The 25,869-nt window shown below is 33.2% G+C and overlaps 1 protein-coding gene across 34 annotated transcripts in view; it reads left to right on the forward strand.

The window, feature by feature from the left end:
• The window catches only part of MGAT4C (MGAT4 family member C), a 934,265-nt gene that overhangs the window by 828,694 nt on the left and 79,702 nt on the right, over positions 1-25,869 (forward strand). For 30 of the 34 annotated variants that reach the window (XM_054238711.2, XM_035257230.3, XM_035257224.3 and 27 more), the window contains one exon: positions 23,201-23,250. The gene's annotated coding sequence lies outside the window, so the exon portion shown is untranslated. Of the gene's footprint in view, positions 1-17,156; positions 17,239-23,200; positions 23,251-25,869 lie in introns of all 34 variants that reach the window. The other 4 variants (XM_035257229.3, XM_035257228.3, XM_035257249.3 and 1 more) reach the window with 1 other exon arrangement.

Genomic DNA, 25,869 nt, shown 5'->3' on the forward strand with positions numbered 1-25,869 from the left:
AAGTCTTCTGAAATGAATGAAAGCTAAGAATCAGATAATGAGACAGCTGTGTAGCTGAGCAGAAAGACTTGGCAAGGAACATCATAGTGATAAGTCAGGATATGTTTATTTAGGATGTAGCTCAGATATAATTTACTCTGTGTATGAGTCCATTCTGTTCTAACCATCAATGATTATTGTTCTAACCAACAATGATCTAGTACAACCTATCTTTAATTGTGTTTCTGTAATTTTATTTGTATTCACAAGCTGGTGTGGATTTCTGGATTGTTGTGACTAGTGTGCACATACTTGTGAGGAAATGACGGGACGTGAGGAAAATACAGTGGAGAGGGGCAGACAAGATCCTGGCCATACAGAACCCTGTGGACAGTACTATAAAACTGAATCTTATCCTGGAGGTAATAATAAGTCATCAGACACTTTTAAGCCAAACAATGGCATGATCATTTAATATTTTGAAACAATCTGGTAGCAGTATTGAGAATCAATGAAGGAAGGTTGAGTCCACAGACATAGCAATCAGCTAGGTATAGGCCTTAATTATTTCAAATGAGAAAGTATGAATGTCTAGAGTAAGTCAATACATATATGAATGAAGAAGAGATGATACATTTAAAATATGTAAAAGAATTAAAATTGGCCTTAGGTTGTCAATTATTTAGATGGCAATGGAGCAAAAGGAGAGGTTTATGATGAAATGAAGCTTCTGACTAGATGACAGGTAGGAAATGGCACCTAAAAAGGACACATAAGGAAGAGGATGCTTGGGAAGGAGAATTCGAGTTCATTCTTGGGTAGACTGAGACTGAGTTGTCTTTGAAACAAACAACTGTAGGTTTATGTGATTATAGATATATGAACATATAATATACTCTTTGAAAATAAATTTCTTGTCATTTACCATTGGCACTCTTAAATAAAAAGTATTCTCCTTGACAAAGAATAAAATTTTTAAAAAAACATGAAAATATAAATCAATAAAACATGTTAGAATTATTTTGCTATTGAAAAATCCAAATTAACTTTGGGTTTGTAAAAACCCTTCTAATTTTTTACCATACCACTAATTTTTGTAATGAATAAACTCCAAAAGAAATGTATTTTATGGATAGAAGAATTGTAAATAGGTATCATATCATTTGTAGTAGTTTGATACTTACATTAGACTTTCTGTTGGATCATTTTGTACTGAAACTTACAATATGCCATTTACTACTCACAACTGTGCTGTGATAATTTTTTCCTTTTCCCTGAAGATGCCTAAATTGTGGCTGATGTGTATTGTGCTTAATCTCTTTTAAACAAATCTCACATTTCACAAAAAAGATATGCTTCAGATTATCTCTGAAGAAATATAGTAATATAAATGAGTTTTTGCCTACCAATTCTTTTTTCAGTATATACTTTTACCTTACTTCCAGTTAGTCAAAGGAATCACTTTCTGGAAAAAGAAAGACACATAGCAATGCTGAAAAGAATCAGGATTTTTGAGGTGAAAGAGCTTAGAGATGGTTTAATCCAAAGGCTTCATTTTGCAACTGAGGAAATTGAGGCCAGCTTAAGGTCACCTATGGTCATGTAGCTTGTTTAATGGCATAGCAAGACTTAGAAATACTGTCTTCTGGTTCTCAGTCTAGTGCTTTTTTTGCTTATGCTGTGCTGTTGTCCATTTTGTGACATTTCTGAAAGGGGGTTCTCATAAAGTGTTTATGCATGATTCACAATGTTTCCAGCAGAAATACTTTCCCTGCAGAAGAATTCCTGCCAAGGATTCTGCTACTAAGAGCTCCCACTGGGCTATGGGTCCCTAGACAGTATGCTGCACAAACTGTAATGAGCTACATAATGTCTCCATTCTCTAGTGACATGGAGGCTTTACAATGTAGACTTTTTAAAATGAAGATTTTAAGCAAGCATTTCAGTTGTCTACTCTTTACACCACATCCCATGAGACAGGACCTACAGCCTGTCACATTCAGCAAGGTTATATCTTAGGACAACAGGAAGATATTTCCAGATAGTTGGCCTTATTTGTTTATAGCACATTTTTTTTCCTTTTGTCTTTCATATATCAGCATGTTCTTTCTGGTTCTTTCTGTAGCTGAGCAACTGAATAAGGCCTCAATGTACAAGCTTCATGCACAGCAGTAGGGCAAATTGTCACTAAGTTGTCACCACCCAGACTTCATTCAATTCTTGTAATAAATATTCTCCATTCTATGTGCCAAAAGCTATTTTAGTCATTGTTCCCTAGTGTTATCAGTTGTGCTAGACGAACAGTAGCTCTTGAATATTCCAGAATAGATTCATGATGAATTTGTAAGTTTCTGTGGACAAAAAAACAAAGCTATCAAAACAAATGTAATACTATAATAAACAGCATCTACAGGAGATTAAAATGAGGTCACTAATTTCTACACAATGAACATTTGTCTCTGGTTTGGATCACAGACTCCCAAATTAGAATCACTTTGGCTATGCTGACTTCTATCGTCCCAAAAAGTCACCATAGCAACAAATCAATGACAATAAAAACCAATTAATTATTGTTCCTTAACATCTATAGTGTGCCAGGATGCATCTCATCTTGGGAGCAAAATTCACTATTCAGAAACTGTTCAAGTGTCTTTCACTTGAACAATATTTCACTGCTATTGTTTTCTTACCCACATAACCATGTTTGTTTCCTCAGACACAGAATGCTAAAACTATGTTAAAGTGCATGCTTCCTCTTGTTATATCCCCTTGAATCATAGATAAACAAATGGTAATCTATTCACATCAACTAAATGCAATTTTCCTTTTACATTTTTTCTTTAAGTTAAATGCTTAGAAAACATATGCATTATTTATAGACTTGATTTAATGTATAATTTCTTTTGAAAAACATATTTTCATGGTGAACACATAAGCTTATTCCAAAAATTAAATACTTTAATTTTGTTACCCAAAAATATTTCACAGTAATGAAAAATCATAATTGTGTTTTTAATTATGCTCATGCTGGGAAGCTAGCTTTATGGGGTAACATATTGATTTGAATATATCCTTCCTTCAGTTAATTAGTCCCTCTTTCTTTTTCTTCATGTCTATTAATTTTGAGTAGAATACATAACTCCAATCATCTACTATTGTTACAGCACTAGACATAAAATTCTGCTTGCAATGTCTTGATGCCAGTTGAATTCATGGTACTGGTGTGTGTGTGCTCTGACATGTTTTTATAACCACATTGAAGGACAAACAGTTGGAGGGATACTTTATGTTCTTTCTGTTGTTGCTATTATAGCACTTCACATATTTTCAGATATTTTTTAATTCTCTATTTGATAGTGAAATGGACAATAAATTCAGGCTGAGGTAGTCTCAGATGGAGAGGAGAAATTTGGGAACTACCATTAAGGTGACTGTTTAAAAATTTGACTGCCCCACTGGATTTCAGACTTGCATGGACCCTTTAACTTCTTTGTTTTAGCCAATTTCTCCCATTTGGAATGACTGTATTTACACAATACCCATACCCCCATTGTATCTAGGAAGAAAAACTAGCTTGCTTTTGATATTACAGGCTCATAGATGGAAAAGACTTCTCTTGTCTCAGATGAGGCTTTGGCCATTCAACAAGTATACAGGAAACTTCACATTTTCCTACATTTTTCTGTCTTCTTCTGAGCTCTCTAAACTGTTCCAACCTCTACCTGTTACCCTGTTCCAAAGTCATTCCGCATTTTCAGGTATCTTTCCAGCAGTGCCCCACTCTATGGCACCAATTTATTGTATTAGTCTGTTCTCATGCTGCTGATAAAGACATACCTAAGACTGGGTAATTAATAAAGAAAAAAGAGGTTTAATGGACTCACAGTTCCACATGGCTTGGAAGGGCTCACAATCATGGCAGAAGGTGAAAGGCACATCTTCCATGGCAGCAGAAAAGAGAGAATTGAGAGTCAAGTAAAAGGAGTTTCCCCTTATAAAACCATCATATCTCATGAGACTTACTCTATATCACAAGAACAGGATGGGGAAAACTGCCCCCTTGATTCAATTATCTTCCACCAGATCCATCCCACAACATGTGGGAATTATGGGAACCAACATTCAAGATGAGATTTGAGTGGTAGCAAAGCCAAACCATACCACTTGTTTTGAAGGATGCATTGCATGAAGGAATAGAAATGTAACTCCTAGTCCTCCCATGTGTTTCAAAATCACAATACTTTTAATGATTTGAGACTCAAGTAAAGACTAATGAATCTCAAAAATTTTTCTTCTCCAAACAAGCAAACTACCTGAGTAAGGACCTAAGAAATTAAATAATTCTCATAAATCTAGTATCACAATATAATAGAGGTATAAAAAACATTTGTATAGTTACTTTTCAGTTATATTTTGTTATATATTTCTTTTGTTCAATCTGTAAATCTCTCTCCCTTGTAGCTTTCTTCATTCCATTCTCCTTCCCTCCTCCCCCGTTCTGTTTCCCTCTCCATCTACCTGCATACTCATCTAATCAATCCATCTATCTATCTATCTATCTATCTATCTATCTATCCATCTATCCATCCATCCAAAAATCCTTTTATCATTTGTTTTGTTATTTAAAATATATGAGATGGACAAAAATGGGACAAATGCATGTGTTTGGCTTGTCTGTCTTTGTATCTAGAAAGAGACTTACAGATACAAATATACATATGGAAGCATGTTGTATACTTGCAAACATAGTTGGCTGTTTATTTTTTCATTAACTATTTTTAATTTTTCTTCTCTTCTTTTGTGTGGATGACAATAAAAAAGCATTGGTTAACCTGTAATTTTAAAAGCATTTTGGAAATAACAAACACCTCTAACAAAAAAATTAGGAAGTTCTAAAAAAGCTCTTACTTTGCTTTTTTTCAGAAAGACTTTTCTTCATAATTATTTTAATGATGGTCCTTATTTGAGGGTAGGGAAATGTGTTTTACTAACTCTGTAACCTCGGGTATATCACTTAACCCTTTTGTCTTCAGTTCTATCATCTGTAAAAGTGGAATAATCATGGCAACTATCTCAAATGCCTGTTGTAAGGACTGAGTGTGTTAATATTTATAAAGATATTTGAACAGTGATTGGAACACACACACACACACACACACAGACACACCCTATGCATTAACTATTACTTAACACTCTGAATATCTTCACAGAAATAAAAGCTAGTGAGAGCAAGAAATTTACTTTTAAGTTCATTGCCATTTCCTAGTACTGAGAATAAGTGCCCAAAACATTGAAGGTGTTCAATAATTATTCTTTTGAAGAGGCAGAATAATATCCTAGTTAAGAACAGTGATCATGAAGACAGATTGTTTTTGTACTGAAATTCTGGATCCAACATTTTTAACTGTTCAATTAGTGCAAGTTAGTTAACTCTGTGCTTTATTTTTCGAATATGTAAAATGGGATAATAAAAATTCCTGACTCATACAATTACTGAGATAATTAAATGATTTAAAATATGTAAAGCTATGATACATAGTAAGTAGTATTGCTACCATATTACGTGATGCTAAAAGAAATCATTCACATAGTGTTATGTTAGATGTAAATAGAATGTGCTCCTGAAGTTGCACAAACTAGCAGCCTTCATAAGAGCAACAAAGTTAACCATAAAACTATGTTCTTATGAAGAGCAGCATAGTTACTTGTTAATAGCCAGATGTAAAGTTATCAAATATTTTATGGCCTAAATAATACTGTTATAAGCCAACTACAAAGCATGCTTCCTAAATTATTTATATTATTGTATTATTCTTCAAAAACAATTGAGTCTATCTGAACAAAATCTTTCTGCTTTGTCTGATCCTCCGGATTTGGTCTCTAATAACTATCTGATTTACTTTTTCCTTTAAGCAAAATTACCTTTTTTAACTTTGACTTTCATTTTGGATCTATATATTTTCCCTGTCTGCATTTTCCCAAGACACCTTGATACTTTCTCTTCTTCTCCAAAAATTGAATAGCTTCTGGCTGTGGCATTTTCACAATGAACTTAATAAGATTGAGTGCAGTGCCCTACTCTTTTTGTGCTTTACCATATCATATTCTCCATTGCCTACCTCTGCATTTAAAAGTAATATTACTCTGGAGTTGTACCTTGAGACTATCTGTCTTATTTCAGAAGCTTTGCATTTCTCCTTTAGCTGCAATTTAAAGTAAGGAACAATCTTCTATGTAATGATGTAGATTTCATCCCCATTTAGAAGCATTGCACACTCTTCAACAGCAAGTTAGGAGCGTGCTTTCCCATAGATTTTGACAAAATAATAAATTTCCTTCCTACTTGGTCAATTTAAAAAAATAGATAAATAACTACATTATTAGAACTCAGTACAAAATTAGGATTGTGAATCTAATTGCTCATGGGCCTGATGGAAAGGTGACTACTCTGTGTCCTGGTAAATATATCCCTGTATTATCTAATAAAATTTGAATATTCTCTTAGAAATCTTTTTAGGGATAGATACTTTGAAACCCTAGCTCATTAAAAATTATGGAAAGAGCCACAACACATAAAAACTACTGCCACCTACACATATACAGATCACCAAGGGAATTTGCCCTTTAGGTCATCAACTTATATTAAAACTAAAATTTGAGAAAAAAAAATTTGTTGCCGAGTATCTTGGTTGAAAATACACACAAAGCAGATTGATCCAAGATGGCCGACCACTAACAGCTCAGGATTGCTCCCAGTGAAAGCCCAGAGAACGCGACGACGCCACACTTTTAGACAAATTTTCGTCACTCACCGATCAGCCGATTCCCAGTGGAGGAGCCCCACGGGTCGCCAGCCTGACTCTTGTGGCCGCCGCAGCGGTTTTGCCGGCATCTCGGCACAGCAGCTCTTCATGCAGGGCCAACGGGACTGGTTCCCCTACTGACCAGAGTTTGGAGCTCCGGGAAGTCAGAGCCACTTGTTGCAGACTCAAGAGGGAAGCCAGACCAGAGATTCCCAGGCAGAAGAGCACCATCAGTCTCACCGCTGCTATTTAGGCTGCCACAGTGGGTTGCTCGGATCCCAGCACTGGGAATCAATAAGTTGGACATCGACTCAGAAACCTAATTAGAAAGGCGGTTCATCTACGATGAAGGGAAAAAAACAGCCTAAGAAGGCCGAGTATACTCAAAATCAGAACCCATCAGCAACGGAACAAGCCCTGTTGGAAAAGGACTCATCAGCAACAGAACAAGCCCTGATGGAAAAGGACTGTGTTCCATTATCTGAAGTAGGCTTTAAAAGGTGGATGATAAGAAACTTCTGGGAGTTAAAGGGACTTGTTCTAACCCAATGTAAAGAAACTAAGAACTTGGAAAAAAGGTTAGATGAAATGTTGAAAAGAATAGACAATATAGAGAGGAATACAAATAAACTTATGGAGTTGAAAAATACAACACGAGAACTTAGTGAAACATGTACAAGCTTAAACAGCCGAATGGATCAAGCAGAAGAAAGGGTATCAGAGGTCGAAGATCAACTTAATGAAACAAAACAACAAGACAAGAATAGAGAAAAAAGGATAAAAAGGAATGAGCAAAGTCTCCAAGCAATATGGGACTATGTGAAAAGACCTAATATACGCTTGATTGGTGTACCTGAATGTGACGGAGAGAATGAATTCAAGCTGGAAAATACTCTCCAGGACATTATCCAGGAAATTTTTCCTAATTTAGCAAAGCAGGACACTATTCAACCCCAGGCAATACAGAGAACACCACAAAGATATTCCTCAAGAAGACCAACCCCAAGGCACATAATCGTTAGATTCACCAAGATTGAAACGAAGGAGAAAATATTAAGGGCAGCCAGAGAGAAAGATCAAGTTACCCATAAAGGTAAGCCTATTAGGCTTACAGCAGATCTCTCAACAGAAACCCTACAAGCTAGAAGAGAGTGGGGGCCAGTATTCAATATACTTAATCAACAGAACTTTCAGCCCAGAATTTCATATCCTGCCAATTTAAGCTTTACATTTGAAGGAAAAATAAAATCTTTTAGGAACAAGCAAGTACTCAGAGATTTTATTACCACCAGGCCTGCTTTACAAGAACTTCTAAAAGAAGCATTATACACAGAAAGGAACAACCAGTATGACCCTTTCTAAAAATACACCAAAAAAGTAAAGAGCATTAACATAAAGAAGAATTTTTATCAATGAAAGGACAAAATAGCCAGTTAATATCAAACGGCAGCAACCCTAAATTTAAATTGACCAAATCTCCCAATCAAAAGATACAGACAAAATCTAACGGTATATCCAAAGATATACATAGACTCAAAATAAAGGGTTGGAAGAAGAAAAAGAAAAAGAAAAAAAAAAAACGTACCAACCAAATGGAGAGCAAAAATAAATAAATAAAAAGCAGGAGTTGCAGTTTTCACATTTGACAAAATAGATTTCAAAGCTACAAGGATACAAGGGTAAAAGGATTAATGTAATAATAAGAGATCTTAACACCCAGATACATAAGACCCATAATGAGATTTAGATTCAACGAGACAGAAAATTGATAACGATATCCGGGACTGGAACTAAGATCCAGAACAAATAAACTCAATAGAGCTCTCTATTTTAAACACACAAAATATACATTATCCACAAAATCTAACGATATATCTAAAGATATACAAAGACTCAAAACAAGGGGATGGAAAAAAACTCACCAACCAAATGGAGAGCAAAAATAAATAATAAAAAGCAGGAGTTACAATTCTCACACTTAATAAAGTAGATTTCAAAGCTACAAGGATGCAAGGGTAAAAGGATTAATGCAACAATAAGAGATCTTAACACCCAGATACACAAGACACATAATGAGATTTAGATTCAACGAGACAACAAATTGATAACGATATTCAGGACTTGAACTCAGAGCCAGAACAAATAAACACAATAGAGGTCTCCATTTGAAACACATAAAATATGCATTAACCACTTTAAACACTCAAAATATTGATCGGCCATTATTGAAACCCATCTTAGAAAAAAAAAGAAAATACACACAAAAAAGGGGATTAGCATTTGATTCATTCTTTCAACAAATATTTTTATAATTATTTATCAGGTGGCTAGCAAACCATCAGAGAAAAAAAAAGATTGCTCTTTTTATAAACTTGACAATCAAATATCAGAAGACGGAAAATAAGTAAATCATATAGCATATTAAAAGATGATATATGCTATATAGAAGAAAAACATCGGTCAAGTTCAAGTATATTAGAATGCCTGTTTGGAGGAAGGAATTTGGAGTTTAATGGTTAGAATAGAATTTATTGAGTCGATTATATTTGACTTAAGGAGGATAAGTGTTAGAGCCATGGAAATATTTAGGAGAAGAGATTTCCATATTTCAAAAAAAAAAAAAAGTCCCATATCAAAAGTTCCTACATCAGGATCTCATAATTCACAGGACACCAAGGAAAACAATGTGGCTGCTGCTGATGGAGATGAGTTCAAGGATGTTGCTAGGTCAAGAAGAGCCTTTTATGACACTGCAATTGGCATTTATTTAGCAATAAAGGAGAATATGTTTTTTGATTTTATATAGAAGAACTTGCTTATCTGACTTTCATTTTAATAAAGTCATTCGAGTTACTCTAGAATACACTATGGGGGAAAGGAGGAGAAAAGGTTGCCAAATTTAAGAATAGAGATGAGTTTAAAATATTTTAGTTAAAACCAGGTAAGAAATCATAGTCACTGAGACCAAAATACTAGTAGTGACTTTAGTGAACCATTATTATGGATATATTTTGAAGATGGGGCCAGCACAGTTACCTAACATATTGGGTGTGTGTTTAAAGATGGAGTTAAGAATGACTTTAATTGGCCAGGGAACTAGTAAGGTAGACATCAATTGAGAATAAGAATATTGTGTAAATTCATTTGCTTACCCAATCTGCCATAGTTCACAGTGTTCACTTTCACTTTAGTGCCATAATACACATAGAATATTAAGATTGGAGACTTTCCCACTACAGATATAGTTTCAAATAAATAGCCTATGTAAAATCTAATACTCAACACATACACTTTATTTTTAGTTCGGAGTGTTGTGATTAGCCCAATCACTTATGAAGGGATCACCAGTGCTACTGAATGCAATATTTGAGGAGTAAATCTACATTATCTCCACTTTGACTTGAATTACTATATTTGTTGGTGGAGCTGTCCTCATTCAAGATAAAGAATAGAGTTTTGTGGGGACATGCTTATTAAAATAATACTTAAGAAGAAGCAAGATACACTAAAATGTTATATTTTTAACTCAGAAAACTGAAGGTAAGGTACAAAGTTACATGATCAGATTCCAGAAAAAAAAAAAATGACACCTTCACAGAATAAAAGAATCACCTGGCTGTTTTTATCCCTGAGATCACTGCAGTATCAGGAGACAATCTGCTTTAGAAAGAAAGGACAAACCAGGCCGATTTTTAGGAAACTGTTAACGGCCACCTGAAGTTTGGAGTGGTGAATTAGAATTTTAAGAATACTTCTGCATAAAGCGATTCTGTATTATCAACCAACTCTTTGTGAAGAGGGACTTCACAAAGTGCAATGCCACACCCTGACAAAGATTGCAACAAAGAAAGGCTTACTGGGCTTTTATAGACTGTACTGCTATAGGTAAAAGGAGGCAGGGTGGCAAAGCAGAGAGAGGTTTTTCAGAGGCACAAAAAGCTGGAATAGTAAATAGAATGCCTCATAACTCAAAAAGCCCAGGGAGCTAGCTCAACTATAGATTAGATTGGCACAAGCCTTCACACAAGCAAACAGAGAAAAGAATAGGCATTTCCTGGAACTGTGTGTGTGTGTATATATCTGTGATATATACACATGTATTTATTTATTGTTATATTTATCTATCTATATATTTATGTTCCTAAAGAAGAAAGAAAAGTAGTTATGACTTGCATCAACTCTGAAAAATAAGAATGAATCCTTGAAATCAGAAAATGCAAACCCTGAGAGTGTAGTACAACAGCTTCATCAGTAACATAATGACTGAACTATAACAATAAGTGGAAAACAAACTAGTTATCAATGATGATGACAAAACTAGCTACTTTTCCTACTATAGGGAAAGGATAGTTTAGAGATAGTTGCAAAGCACATGAAGACAGGAAGAGTAGAACATCTACCAAAAAAGCAAGCCAAAGTTTAAAAGAACAATAAGAAACAAAGAATTATTTTTTCCTTAAAAATCTAGTTTGTTGCTCTTGGTAATAAAATATGTGATATGTGTTTGATAGCACAGTCTGGTCAGAAAAACTTCAGTGATTTGTGAGAAAAGAACATACACAGCATTTTAAAATTAAATTAAGTGGATGTTAAATTTGAAATTTTATAGAGGTATCTGTGCAGCATTTAGCAGAGGCTTAAAAGGACCCAAGCATCTTCCAGATATTTTAAAAATTTATTTATTATACTTTAAGTTCTGGGGTACATGTGCAGATTGTACAGATGTGTTACACAAGTATACACACGCCATGGTGGTGGTTTGCTACATCCATTGCCCCGTCATCTACGTTAGTTATTTCTACTAATGCTATGCCTTCGCAATACCCACACCTCCTGCTATTCCTCCCCTAATGCCCCACCCCTGGCCCCAGTGTGTGATGTTCCCCTCCCTGTGTCTGTGTGTTCTCATTGTTTAACACCCACTTATGAGTGAGAACATGCAGTGTTTGGTTTTCTGTTCTTGTGTCAGTTTGCTGAGAATGATGATTTCCAGCTTCATCCATGTCTCTGCAAAGGACATGAACTCATCATTTTTTAAGGCTCCATAGTATTCCATGGTATATATGTGCCACATTTTCTTTATCCAGTCTATCATTGGATAAAGTTGAGTTGGTGCCAAGTCTTTGCCATTGTGAACAGTGCCACAATAAACATACATGTGCTTGTGTCTTTGTAATAGAATTATTTATAATCCTTTGAGTATATACCCAGTAATGGGATTGCTGGGTCAAATGTTATTTCTATTTCTAGATCCTTGAGGAATCACCACACTGCCTTCCACAATGGTTGAATTAATTTACACTTCCGCCAACAGTGTAAAAGTGTTCCTATTTCTCCACATCCTCTCCTGCATCCATTATCTCCAGATTTTTTAATCATCACCATTCTAACTGAAGTGAGGTGGTATCTCAATGTGGTTTTGATTTGCATTTCTCTAATGACCAGTGATGATGAGTATTTTTCCATATGTTTATTGGCTGCATAAATGTCTTCTTTTGAAAAGTGTCTGTTCATATCCTTTGCCCACTTCTTGATGGAGTTGTTTTTCTTTCTTGTAAATTTGTTTAAGTTCTCCGTCGATTGTGTATATTAGCCCTTTGTCAGATAGGTAGATTGCAAAATTTTTTCCCATTCTGTTGGTTGCTGGCTCACTCTGATGACAGTTTCTTTTGCCTTTCAGAAGCTCTTAAATTAAGTAGCAAGTCCCTCTGACAGGGCTCATGGATCCAGTGTCTACATACTGTGTTGATACGATAACACCTCAATTTCTGCTCCAACTCTTGTTCTGCAGGGCAAGAAAATTTAATCCTGCTTTTGCATCTGGTCATCAGCTGAGATCAACAGGAATCATAATCTACCACATGCTTTCTGTTGTTGAAAAAGATGGTCTAGTGACATCAAAAACTAAGTCAAATGAAATAAATACTAAAGAAGCTCTGGGCAATTTGCATTTTCACTTTCTCTTTTCTTGAAAGTGAAGCACCTGACTAAGGCTTTCTTCCTCTACACTGTCACCAAGTTGAAAGTCCATATTAGGAATGAAAAAATTGGGTGAATTGATGGGAGTATGATTTTCTTCCTCTCTACATTTTCCCCCAAGAATCGTATGAAATTTCCCCCACCATTAGTTTCCAGAGTGGAATTCTCCTGACCAGCTCAGTTCCCCAGTAGCACCGAGAAATGTCTGCCTACCAGGGGGTTTTCTTATGATCCTTCTTCAAACCAAGGATTTCACTGCTTACAACTACTTCTTGAAAAAATAAATGAGTCCCCTTTTGGGCTGAATTCTACAGATAAATTTTCCTCTGAAGATACAGAATCTAAGCAATAAATGTTTATATTTCTTTTCTTCAGCTATTTGGTACTATCTGTCTTTAATTTTAACAGCAATAAATTAAAAGATTATGCATATTTACTCAATGCAAGACTTGATACAATTGTAATTCCTAGGATATAATTTTCTAATTAAAGATTATTGATAAATTAGGATTGTAGGAATGAATTATTTCCACTTTATTAGACCTTTTAGGTTGTATTTTATTTCAAGTTTTTGTATCATGATGTGATTAAATAGCCAGCCATAACATAAGCCATAATAGGCATTTTCATGATTAAACAACTAGATATATTTTAAACTATAGAAGCCATTATTTTCCTATTTATAAAACAATTGTATAAGTTGCTTGAACTTTTTCTATATATTTTTATTGTTTAAATAAACAAAAAAGAATTTGAGGCCTTGAAAAATGCTATAATTGAAAAACAGTTCTTTATTCTTTCAATGAAGTGACTATTTAAAAGAGGTCAGTCTACCTAGAGGCCTGCCTTTGTGGGTCAGAAAGCTCAGTAGAGTACTTGAGCTACAAATAGATCTGTCATACCCCAAGGACTCCACTTCTTTTGGAAAAACTGAAGTTTTAGTCCTCACTGGATATTATTCCTAACTAAATCATTCCTAGTATTTAGCCATATTTGAATGTTTTCCTCTCTATCTCCAAGAAATAACAAAAGAACAAAGTCTGGAAAGAAAATGCTTTCTGTTTTTTTCTTTATCTTTCTGCCTTATTTCTGTTCTCATCCTATATAAAATCTTCATCTCCTGTTCTTCTGGTTAGTTTCAGTGTGCTGACTTGTATCATAAGGTAGACAGTGTGGAGTTGAAACTTATTTTATACAGTGTTAGAGTCCTGTGTTAGGGGCTGCTGCCCTGGTGTTCTTGATACAGAGAGATGATCAATTGAAAGGAGCAAGAACCAAATGATCAGAACCCTTCTCACTTTCGCTTCTTGTAATCAGCTATATTGAAGTTTCCCACTGTGGTTGTAAAATCAGATCTACCTACTACAACCTATGCAGCCTCTGTCAATTATACAGGCCATATCAGATCAAGGCTTTAAATATCCTTAGTCTACCTGATAGCAGGGTTGTATCTTCCAAAAACGGGGGGAAAAAAGGTAGCATGTGCTACCTCTGTATCACAGAGAACACAGAAGACAGGTCAGTATCCAACCAGCAGAAAGGAAACTGGAAACAGTGGTCTGAGCCCAGCTCCTCCAGAGAACTATGGTTTCTTCTGAGGGAGAAGAAATCAACAAAGGGATAATCAAATATTAAAACAAAGAGATGAATAAATGATGAAGAAAGGGCTAGTGTGAACATTAAGAAGACATGTTAATGCTGGATATGGTGACTCATGCCTGTAATCCCAGGAGGCCAAGGCAAGCAGATCACTTGAGGTCAGGAATCCAAGACTGGCCAACATGGTGAAACCCCATCTCTACTAAAAATATAAAAATTAGACAGGTGTGGTGGCAGGCACCTGTAATTCCAGCTACTCAGGTGACAGAGGCACCCAAGAATCTCTCTCCACCCGGGAGGTGGAGGTTGCAGTGATCTGAAATCATGCCACTGCACTGCCAGCATGGGCAACAGAGTGAGACTCTGTCTCAAAACAAAACAAATTAACAAAAAAATAGAACAAACAAAAAACGTGTTAAGTCTTTCAGGGAAATGGAATAGTGTGGCATACAGCTTGAATAAGATGTTGATATAAAATGTTATGTTCTTTAAATCTATTTATTTCCCTAAAAAATAATGTGGATATGTTTATAAATGCTTTGTATGCATAGTAAGATTGAAATTGGGGAAAATTTGAGGATAAAGCTTGAAAAACCAAGACATTTTTACATCTAAAAGATAAAATGTTAAATTAGATGTTTAAACTTATTTTCTTGTCATTAAATTAACTCTTATTTTTTTATTAAAATCATGGAAAGATCATGTCAAAAAAAAGAGAGAACAACATTTTTCTACACTAGATATCATAAATTATTTTCATTTCAAACCTAGAAGATATATAAATGTTGCCTTGGATGAGTTACCAAATCTTTTAAGATTTCACTTCTCAATAAGAAAGATAAAGTTAACATCACAAATTGTTATACTTGCTTCATAAGACTATTGTATGTGTCAGTGACAATAAAAGTCTTAAAACGTTTACCGATTTTAAAGAACTGTAAATTGTAAAGCCTAATTAATTGTAGTTTTTCTTGAATGTTATATAAACTACTAGCGAAAATATTTGTTACTATTAGCCTAATACTAAATTCATTTTTTCTTGCTAAAAGAAGTGATGAGAGGAATTTGAACATTTTATTTGGCAGATTGTAATATATTTTATAGATTTTTGGGGATTTATACCACTTACACAAACTACTCAAAGAAATTACCAGAAAGAAAACTATCATCTTTCTAGTGAAGCTTTTTAATTTGATTGCCTTATCTCTTTCTAGAAGATTTATTATAGCATTTATATGCATGAGTGTTATAAAACAATATTACAGTTCTCTAGCCAATTTAGGTCACAAAATCCCATTAACAACTAAAATATGTAGACACAAAAAACATTCACTGTGTTAATTACATGTACATTTTTATTTACAGCCTCTTTTATAAAAATTTAAGCAAAAGTTCAATTAATCATTAAGAAAAGAAGTGTGGCAGTGTAGGTTAAAATCTAGATTTTAAAAGCCTTTACATTTAAGTCAATATATAATAATATATTATTTGACATCCAGAAACAACTGCCAAATCAAAATTACTTTCTTAAACAGCAGTGTTTAGAACTCAAATTTCTGTCTGCTATAGAAATCTTGTTGAATTAAAAGCTCCAATTAGTGGGATAATGTTATATTAATTTACTATATTAGTAATTTAACAAATAATTACTGAATATCTACTGTATTCTAAACACAAAAATGGCATGCTATGATTTCTGCCCTTGAGGTTAAAACATTGGGTAGATACTGGCATTCACATGCAGACTGCAGTAAGACAGACTTAGTCCTCTAATGGTAGTCCCAAGAAGAGAGAGTGACCAATATTGCTATAGGGGCCACAGCCATTCCTGCAGAGGTGACAGTTAGTCAAAGTATTGTCTAGGAAAATGGAATATATATTCAAAGTCACTGAAGCATGAAAGCTCATACGAAATGTGTTTGGAAAAACGCAGGTAGTTCAGTGTAGTTGCAGGATAGAATTATTGATGTGAGTAAAATATATGGCTAAGAAATGTATTTATTCAAACAATGAGAAACCAATTAATGGACCAGAAATAAGAGGGATATGACCAGAATATCCTTTTGGCAGCAGAGTTTTATTCACTTATATAATGTGATAGCAATGTTCTGAAAAGACCAAAAGGGTAGACACTGAGAGCCCAGGAATTTGAGGGATGCAGTGAGCCATGATTGTACCACTGCACTCCCGCCTGAACCACAGAGAAAGACCCCGTCTCTTAAAAAAAAATGATAATAATTAGTAAAAGAATTTACATAGTCTTAGAAAATCATTATTATGGAATCTGCAAATTTCAAAAGTTGTTGAGGTCTAAAGGATATAAAGAAATTTTTTAAATAAAAATAATATAACAGCAACTAGTTTATGTTAGCTTTAAGGAAAACTACTTTGATTTTAAAATCAAGGAAATACAGAAATATTTCCTCCAATACTAGCATGTTTATTTTCCTAATTAACTTTAACTTTTTATGTTATCACTTTAAATAGATCATTCATTTCACATACTACATGCTTTTAAAGTTCAAATAATTGTTTTCTCAAACTAACAAAATTTAGCTAATAATAGATATAATAGAGATAACAAGTTAATGGCAAAATAAAGGCTTTAGTGAGTACAGAACTCATTAAAATTATCCAGAAGAATGCCTGGATTTTTTTTTTTTAACTTGTTGAAACTAGTGGTATAGCCAAACCATTGAAGAGTAACAATTAGCAACCATTTTACTTAGCTAGAGATTATCAATGAATGGATACTTCTCTTTGTAAATGACTACCTTCTCCACTGTGTCTGCATAGCCTAGAAGCAGATGCCAAGGAGTCAGGCAATCAAACTGAAGAGGAGAATGAAAAAGAACCGAGGCTGAAAGAGAGAATGAAGGTGTGAAAAGATAGTTAAATCCTAAGTAAAGATCAAATGAAAACAAGATACCTTTTTCCCTTTGCCCTCACCCATTTTAGGAGTGTGAAGATTTAAAAAGTTTGAAACACCCAGCTACCAGTTGAGTGTTTAAAAAAAAAAAATCCTTATACGTTCATGATAATATTATATTAACATGAGTATTCAATGTTGATCCTTTCCATACATGGAAATCACATGCTTTTCTATGGCAAAGAGTAAATATACAAATCAATTAAAGAGCAGGAATTAGATTGTTCTTATAGACAAGAGTAGTGTTCTCTTGTCAGTCATCCTAAGCTTCATCATCCTCAACATCACTTATATGATTTATGGTTTAGACATTTTTTATATTAATATATTTATTCATGTGCCTCTCCTTATCAGAAATGTCCTTTTATTTCTTTTGTTTAATGTACAATTTCAGCTAATATATTCTCTAGTCAATTAACATTTCACATTTGGCAGTATTTTTATGTATATATCTTATTCCCTCAATTAGATGTTGAAACCAAGAAATTAATTTTAGACATTTTAGTCTCACCCAATTTCTAACACAGTGCTTTATGTAAATTTATGATTAGTAGCTGTAGTTTGAATAAATAATCACTCTTACCCCAAGCCTTGTTGAGTTTTATGATGTTAGAACATGTTGGAAGTTACTGATAAAAATGAAAAATATGCAAATTTTTTAAGAAAAACTTACTGAATATTTACTTCTTGTCAACCTTATGCAAGACTCTGGGGACATAATTTTGCACCAAAATGAAAAGTGACCTATGTTCTAAAAGATCAGAAAGATGTTAAATAATCACACTTCTTAATATTTAATAAGGTTGCTGAAGAAAAGAAACAATGTCTCAAGGAGTTTTAATTTCTAGATTCTTTAGTGAAGGAAAATATTCCTTTAAAACCAAGGTTTTTTTCTTATTATATAATAAATACGTTTCTCAAAAAATGTATTTTCATCCAAATGAGGGATCCACACTTCATTCATGAGGGATCTATGAACTAGATAAACCTAGCAGGCAGAAACCCACTGTATTTCTGGCTTTTATTGTTACTGCTTTTTTTTTAACTGAATTCATTCATTATTTTTCATTGATAAAAAATGAATATAATTATCATGTACATGATATTTAAAAATATATATACATTGTGGAATGGCTAAATTGAACTAATTAACACATGCATTACCTCACATGCTTATCATTTTACAGTCTTAGCAATTTTCAAGTATACAATATGCTGTTATTAACTATAGTCACCGTGTTGTACAATAGACTCTTGAACTTACTTCTCCTATCTAATTGAAATTTTATAACCTTTGACAAACATCTCTCTATCTCCACACCTCCACTCCAGCCCCTGGTAACTACTATTTACTCTCCTTTACTCTTTATGAGTTCGGTTTTTTTATAATAGCTCTTCATACTGGTAAGAACATGTGATATTTTTTCTCTCTGTTTGGCTTAATTTGCTTAGCACAATATCCTCCTGAGTTCATCCATGATGTGGCAAATTACAGGATTCCCGTGTTTTTAAGGCTGAATAGTTTTTCTTAATCCATTTATCCATTGCTAGACACTTAAGTTTACTCCATATCTTGGCTATTATGAATGATGCCACAATAAACATGGGAGTGCAGATATCTCTTTGACATACTGATTTCACTTCCTTTGATTATATATTTAGTAGTGGGATGAGTAAATCATAGGTAGTTTTTTTTTTTTAATTTTTTAGGAACTACCATACCATTTTCCATAGTGGCTGTACTAATTTAAACTCCCACCATCTGCGTACAAAGGTTCCCTATTTTTTTTTTCATATCTTCCCTAACATTTATTTTTCATCTGTTTTTATAATAGCCATTCTAATGGGGGACAGGTGATACCTCATTGTGAGTTTCACTAGCACTTCTCTGGTAATGAGTGATGCTGAGCATTTTTTTATATATACCTGTTGGCCATTTTAGATCTTCTATTGAGAAATGTTTATTCCTGTCCTTTGCCCATTTTAATTGGGTCATTTATTTCCATGCTAATAAGTTGTTTGAGTTCCTTAGATATTCAGAATATTAACTTATCAGGTACATGGTTGCAATTTTTTCTACCATATAGGCTATCTTTCTGTCTCAATTATTTTTCTTGCTATTTAGAGCTTTCTAATTTGACATAATCCCATTTGTCTATTTTTGCTTTTCTTTTCTATGCTTTTGGGGTCTTAATCACCCCCAAAAATCATTGCCCAGACCAGTGTTACAGAGATTGTCCCCATGCTTATGGCTTTCAAAGGGGATCCTAAAACACTTTCTCTGCTTGCTTTTCTGTGTTTGAATACTGCCCAGGATATACTCAGTTCCAATATCATAGATGAGCCTACACAGAATTCTTAGTTCAGCTAAGGAAAGTCATGCTCAACCAAGGAACAGAACAACCTGCCTTTTAAGTTAGAAGTGTCCAACAATTACTAATTTCTCTCTTAGTCATCTCATCTACACTAAAAAAAAAAAAAATGTCAAAGACAGAGCTAATGATTTTCCAATGTTCTAGTCACCAAAGCTTCTTGTAAATGTTTATGTTAAAAAAAAAAGTCACTGTGGCTAATCATCTCATTTAAAAGTCAGATCAAATACTTGGACATTCATATATATAGGCTGAAGTATATTGGCAAGGAATTGACATTCATAGTTCCCCAAAGATCTTTTGCTTTGCTTGGCTGACTCTGCAACTCCAATAAAGTGCAGCCAGACTCCAGTAAAAGAAATAAAGTGAATATTTTTCCTCCTAGTACCTTTGCTGCCGTTTGCATTTCACCACTCGACTTATAGAGATGAAATCTAATACTTGGCAGGCAGGCACTGCTTATACAAATGAAAGATAAATTTTTCTTCCAGATAGGACAGATCAGCGAGACTCATAAAATATTAATGATGAAAGCTCTAGGAATTATATATATCCCTGACCATAGGTTTCTCTTGACAGTGAAGAACTGTCAGTTTAATGCATTTTTTTTCTGCAAGATTCCCATCAAGAATTATATGAAGGGAAAATAATACATGATTTAAGATTCAAATGAGCATAGATTTGAGGGAAAGGTAATCTTTCTGTCTTTCATTTTCTTTCATGTTTTGTGTTCCGAATCAGCAATGAGTGATGTAGTGTGGTCGACTTGATTCTTGAAGCTGTTCATGTGCTCATGAAGGAAACTGCTTTTATGAGAATAATACAGGAATTATGAATTTCTTATTATTTAATTTAACATACAATTTAGCAATAACTGATATTTATATAATTGAAAAAATTCATTTATCTCAAAATTAGAAATTTATTGAACATGTATTCAAAAATATATATTAATGAAGACCTTCACTTTCACGTGTCAGATTTTGTTATCTTCCCATAACCATTACAAGCCAACAATAATTTGTAGGTTACTATCTCTGTGGAATGTGTGGTCACTTACCATATTTATTAAAAATAAAAATGTTGGGCCCTCTTTTTGAGGCAGCAGATAAATTATCATTAATCTGAATTTTTTTCATCATGTATTTTATTTTATACAGAAACAAAGTTTATATTTATAAAATCTAAAAATGAGAGAAATATATAATTATCTTATGGCAACTTGATTTGTTATATTATATTGCATACATTTAGAAATATTTATTTAGGTATCTATAAGATATTTGAATATTAGAAATTTCTTGAAAATAACAAAATACTTCCATTCACCAATTTATAGAAAATTCTATATGAATTATATCTCCAATTGTTTTATACACTCTGAAATATTTTATACTAGCACAATTATTTGCAACGTGATTTAAAATATTTTCATCATGCTATAGAGCAGTAGTACAAAAAACTAACCATTTGAACAATAATGCCTCAGAAAAGAGACAGTCACAAAAAATGGATGCAAAATCAACTAAATTATATCTATTATAATTTTATTCACATTGGAGACACCACTTAATTTGTTTAATATTAATAATCAGAAAAATAAAATATTCTTTTTCATTCATACTCTTTTTCTACCTAAATAGAACACATTCTTATAATATTTATTTTAATTTCTGATAAAATATTTACCAAAAGATAATATATATAATTTAATTTAACCAGAGGAAATTATCTTTGATTAATTACTTTTTATTTAACTGAATATCTGGTTTAATATATATCTCTCTTCTCGGGTACATAATATTTGTCTTCAGTGATTATAAGAAATTATCAGCCAAATATAACCTTCATAAACTACTAATGGGATTCTAAGGTGCTGTGCCTTCAGTGTGTTAAAGTTTCTGGTTGGTGATACTCATACAAAGATAAATCAGCAATTCCATTTTGTTTACCAGTCTTTTAGAAAACTTATGAACTCGTTGTAAAAAATCAGTTGTTGTTAAAATGTATTCTGAATTATATTTAAAGGCACATGACTAGTAAGTGGAGTCAAAAGACCTGGTACAAGACTTCTGGTCATGAACATTGTTATAATAGTCTCAAAACCAGTGCAGCTTTTCCTGATTGTCTGATCATCTGATGATCACCTGTGATGTTTAGCTACTCTTCGTCGATGTGTAAAACATGTAAGATTGAAAATATAAACTCTATAAACCAAACACCTTGCTGTGACCAAATACGCAATGCTTGCCTTGAATCCAATCCATTATTACTACAGTTTTCTGAATAGCAAATTTCTTGGGATCTACATTTGGGTCTCCTTAAATTCTGCTTTCTTTCTGCCCCATGCCAAGGACTGAAATCTGGTTTTACATCCTAGCCTCTGCGTTCTGTGATATAACTAATTGGCTGTGAAGATAACTTCATGTTAAAAAATGAGTTTTTGTGTCAAGAGAATCGCAAAATATCTACTACTGTTTCAAAATGTCAGTCTCAATTGCAACTATTCTTGTTGTCTGTGACAACTACACAAGAAGGCAAAGGAAAAATGTGGAAATCCCAGTGGAGGTGTTGTTGACCAGAGAAGCTGACCACGGCACATTTAAGTAGGGAGAGAAATGCTAATGAAGATATCAGGAGAGCTGAAGGAATCTGTGCCTCAAGAACATATAAATTTTCACAGTTGACTCTTGTCTGAAAAGATAAATGTTTACATAGCATCAAACTTCAAAAACAGCGTAATTGGTTCTACTCAGAGGTACTTAAATAGCCCAGAGTAGCACTGAATTTTTAAAAATATAAATATATGTTTATGTATAGTGGGGAAAAGTAATGTAAAATTAGAATATATTTATTTTCTCAAATTACCTTTGATTAAAGAAAATACCCATAATTTTAAAGGCATTTTCTCTTTAGAGAATTTTCTTTACGTATTTATTGTTTTATACCTGCACAGTATTTTTCTGAATACCCTTGTTAACACAGTCTGGCAGACATTCAATAGCAAACTGTGTTCCAGGCAATGAATTTATATTGTTGTTGCAGGAACAATCTCTTGAATGTTGTAACCCTTTATATATGATGGAAAAATCAATAACATGAATAAGTGTGTAACAAACTAGCCTGTGTACTTTTTTGGTGAAGTGAAGCTCAGTAATATGGACTGAAGTACTTTCTTAAGGAAAATAACCCTATGCTTAAGTGGAATATTATAAAGTATACTTATTTACTAACACAGACATCAATAGTAATATTAAAAATATACTTATATATGATCTTTATGTTATATTATATATAATCCAAATATTTAATTTGATACTTTTAATACGAAGGTATGTATATTCTTTTGATATGGATATACAGACAAATAATAAAATATTTAGTCTATATTTTCTATCAATTTAGAAATATTTTATAAATGTAATCATAAGGCAGTTAGGTGGAAAAATAGCAAATTATTATATACAATACTTTTTATTTTACTTTTATCAGTAAGAAACCAATGGGTTGTGTTAATATTAGACTTTCTTTTTTTCCAGGGTATCAACGGTTTCTACACAGCACAGATTATGACAGCTTCTTTCTTAAGGTGAGATTAGATGTCACTCATGGTAGTATTCAAAGGGGATACTCTTTTTGTTAATGCATTATCAAAAACATTTCTTAGGTAAGATTATCCTGGAGTAGCTACAAATGCCTAAATTGAAAGTATTTTCTCATCAATTTTATGTACATAATTCTGTTTGTTCAATAGTATTGCTTTCATGATAAACTCTAAACAGTATTTCTTTAATATTTCTGAGTACAAGCCATGTAACTTGATACTTTGTTTAAAACTTGGAAATGTGTTAACCATATAAGAAAATAAAGTTAGGGAACAACAACAAAACATTCTAATACAATAAATACAATTAAGGCATCTCTGTGAGAGTGCACACACTCATGCAGATACACACACACACACAGACACACATGTACAGAGGAGGATAATTAATATTTGTAACTTTCTCCTAAAATACAAGTACATTAGACTGTCTCAATTTTCAAGAGCCCTCCAGATTCTTATGTTAATGACTAGTTTTGCTCTATCTTCTTTATTATTATGAATGAGCAATTTTTATTATTGTATTATGTTAGTTATATAAGATTTATTCACACATTTATACTTTTTTCCACTATTTCTTATCAGACTTTACACCTTTCTAACTGCTAAAAGCATATACTTTATCATTTCCTTTAGTAAGGAATTGTCAACTTTTCTTTGTCTGAAAGTATTTTTATTTTACTTTTACTCTTGAAAAATAACTTCCCCCAATGTGAATCTAGATTGTCAGTGATTTTGCTGGCAACACTGAAGACTTTATTATATTGCTTCCTGGATTCCATTTATTAATGAAAACTCAATTGTCTATTTAGTTGTTACACCATTCTGGGCAATTTGCATTTCTTCTTGCTACTTTTAGAGTCTTCTCTTCATCTTCAGTGATCTGAAACTGGTTGTAGTATGAATTGATATACAATGTATCCTACTTTAAATTTGCTGGCCTTCTTGAGAGTAACAACAGATATTTTCCAGCAATTCTGGAACTCCTCAGTCAGTATCTCCTTTAATGTAATCTCTTCCATTTCTTTATTTTCCATACCTCTTCCTATTTCCACATCATTTCATTATTACTTTGAATCTATATCCAGTTCACTGATTTTATCTGCATTTCTGACATACTGTAAATTAATATATTCATATTCTAATTTTTATTAGTATTTTTTTCAATATTATTTTAGGTTCGTGAAGCACACGTGCAGGTCTGTGACATGGGTGAACTGTGTGTCACCGTCGTTTGGTATACAAATGATCATGTTCATTCAGGAAGTAAGCATAGTACCCAATTAGTAGTTTTTCAATCCTCACTCCTTACCTCCCAACCCCCGTACTCTAGTAGTCCTTGTTGTCTGTTGTTCATATCTTTGTGTCCATGTGTACTCAGTGTTTAGCCCCAAATTATAACTAAAAACACAGAGTATTTGGTTTTTGGTGTCTGTGTTAGTTCACTTAGGATAATGGCCTCTAGCAGCATCCATGTTGCTGCAAAGGACATGATTTTGTTCTTCTTTATGGCTACATAGTATTCCACTGGTGTTAAGAAATTCTGTTTGAATCATTCAAAAATTTAGTCATCTGTTTTTTCTTGTTCTTATGTTCAGTCCAAGCCTCTATTTTATTTCTGATTCTATTTACACTTGGTGTTGTTCATGCTCAGTTTCACTCATGGAATCTTATTTTCCATGTGAGTTTGTTTTTGCTGTTTGTTTTAACTATGATTGTACACACATAAAATGTTATTTATGAAAATTCTTTGAGGTGAGACTTGAAGTTCTACTGTTAAAAGTTTTGCTTCTGCCAGTCACCATGGGGTAATATCAACCTAAGACAAATTTATACTAAAGGCTTCACTTTAGGTTTCTGAGCAAACAAATAGTATGAATTCATTCACATCTCAGGTCTTGAATAAGGATTAATTTATTTTCATAAGTTCTTAGTTTTGGTTTTATTTTCTCCAGGCAGCACTAAGGAATAAATATTACTTTTCAGACCCTTTTTCCCCATAAGTTTTGTTTCTTATTTTATGAGAGAGAGCCTTTTCTATTATAGCTTTCACTATGGGTGGGCCATAAGGTTTACCTCCTGCACTCTGTTCAACACAAAGCAGTCACAATGTACTCTCAAACACTAAGGTTTGGTAGGAATTTTCACACAGAAAGCTGGCTTTGGTGATTACTTTATCTCTCAGGATTTCTGCTTTTATTTTTAATCTTAGTATTTGCAGAATTTTTTCTTTCATGAAAGATGAAAGATTCTTATACATATGTATGTGTGTATAAGTAATTTTATTTTAATTGTTTTTCATCAGTAACTACTCTTGCTAGACAGATCCAATACACAGGCCTAAAGCAGAAAACTAGATGTTTTTGATTTCTAAAGATGTTAATATTTGATTCTTTGCATTTTGTAAATAGTAATAAAGAAAAAATTATGGTGATTTCTTTTTATAAACAACTTCTATGCCCAGAATGAAGAAATGTTGCAGAAAAACAGTACAGCAGTTCTTAAACATTTTGCTTTCAGAATATCAGCTTGTTAAGAATTATTAAGGGCTCCAATGAGCTTTCTTTTGGAAATTTTCATCTATTAATATTTGCTGTATTGGAA

Source organism: Callithrix jacchus, chromosome 9, assembly GCF_049354715.1.
Source record: "Callithrix jacchus isolate 240 chromosome 9, calJac240_pri, whole genome shotgun sequence".
Classification (NCBI taxonomy): domain Eukaryota; kingdom Metazoa; phylum Chordata; class Mammalia; order Primates; family Cebidae; genus Callithrix; species Callithrix jacchus.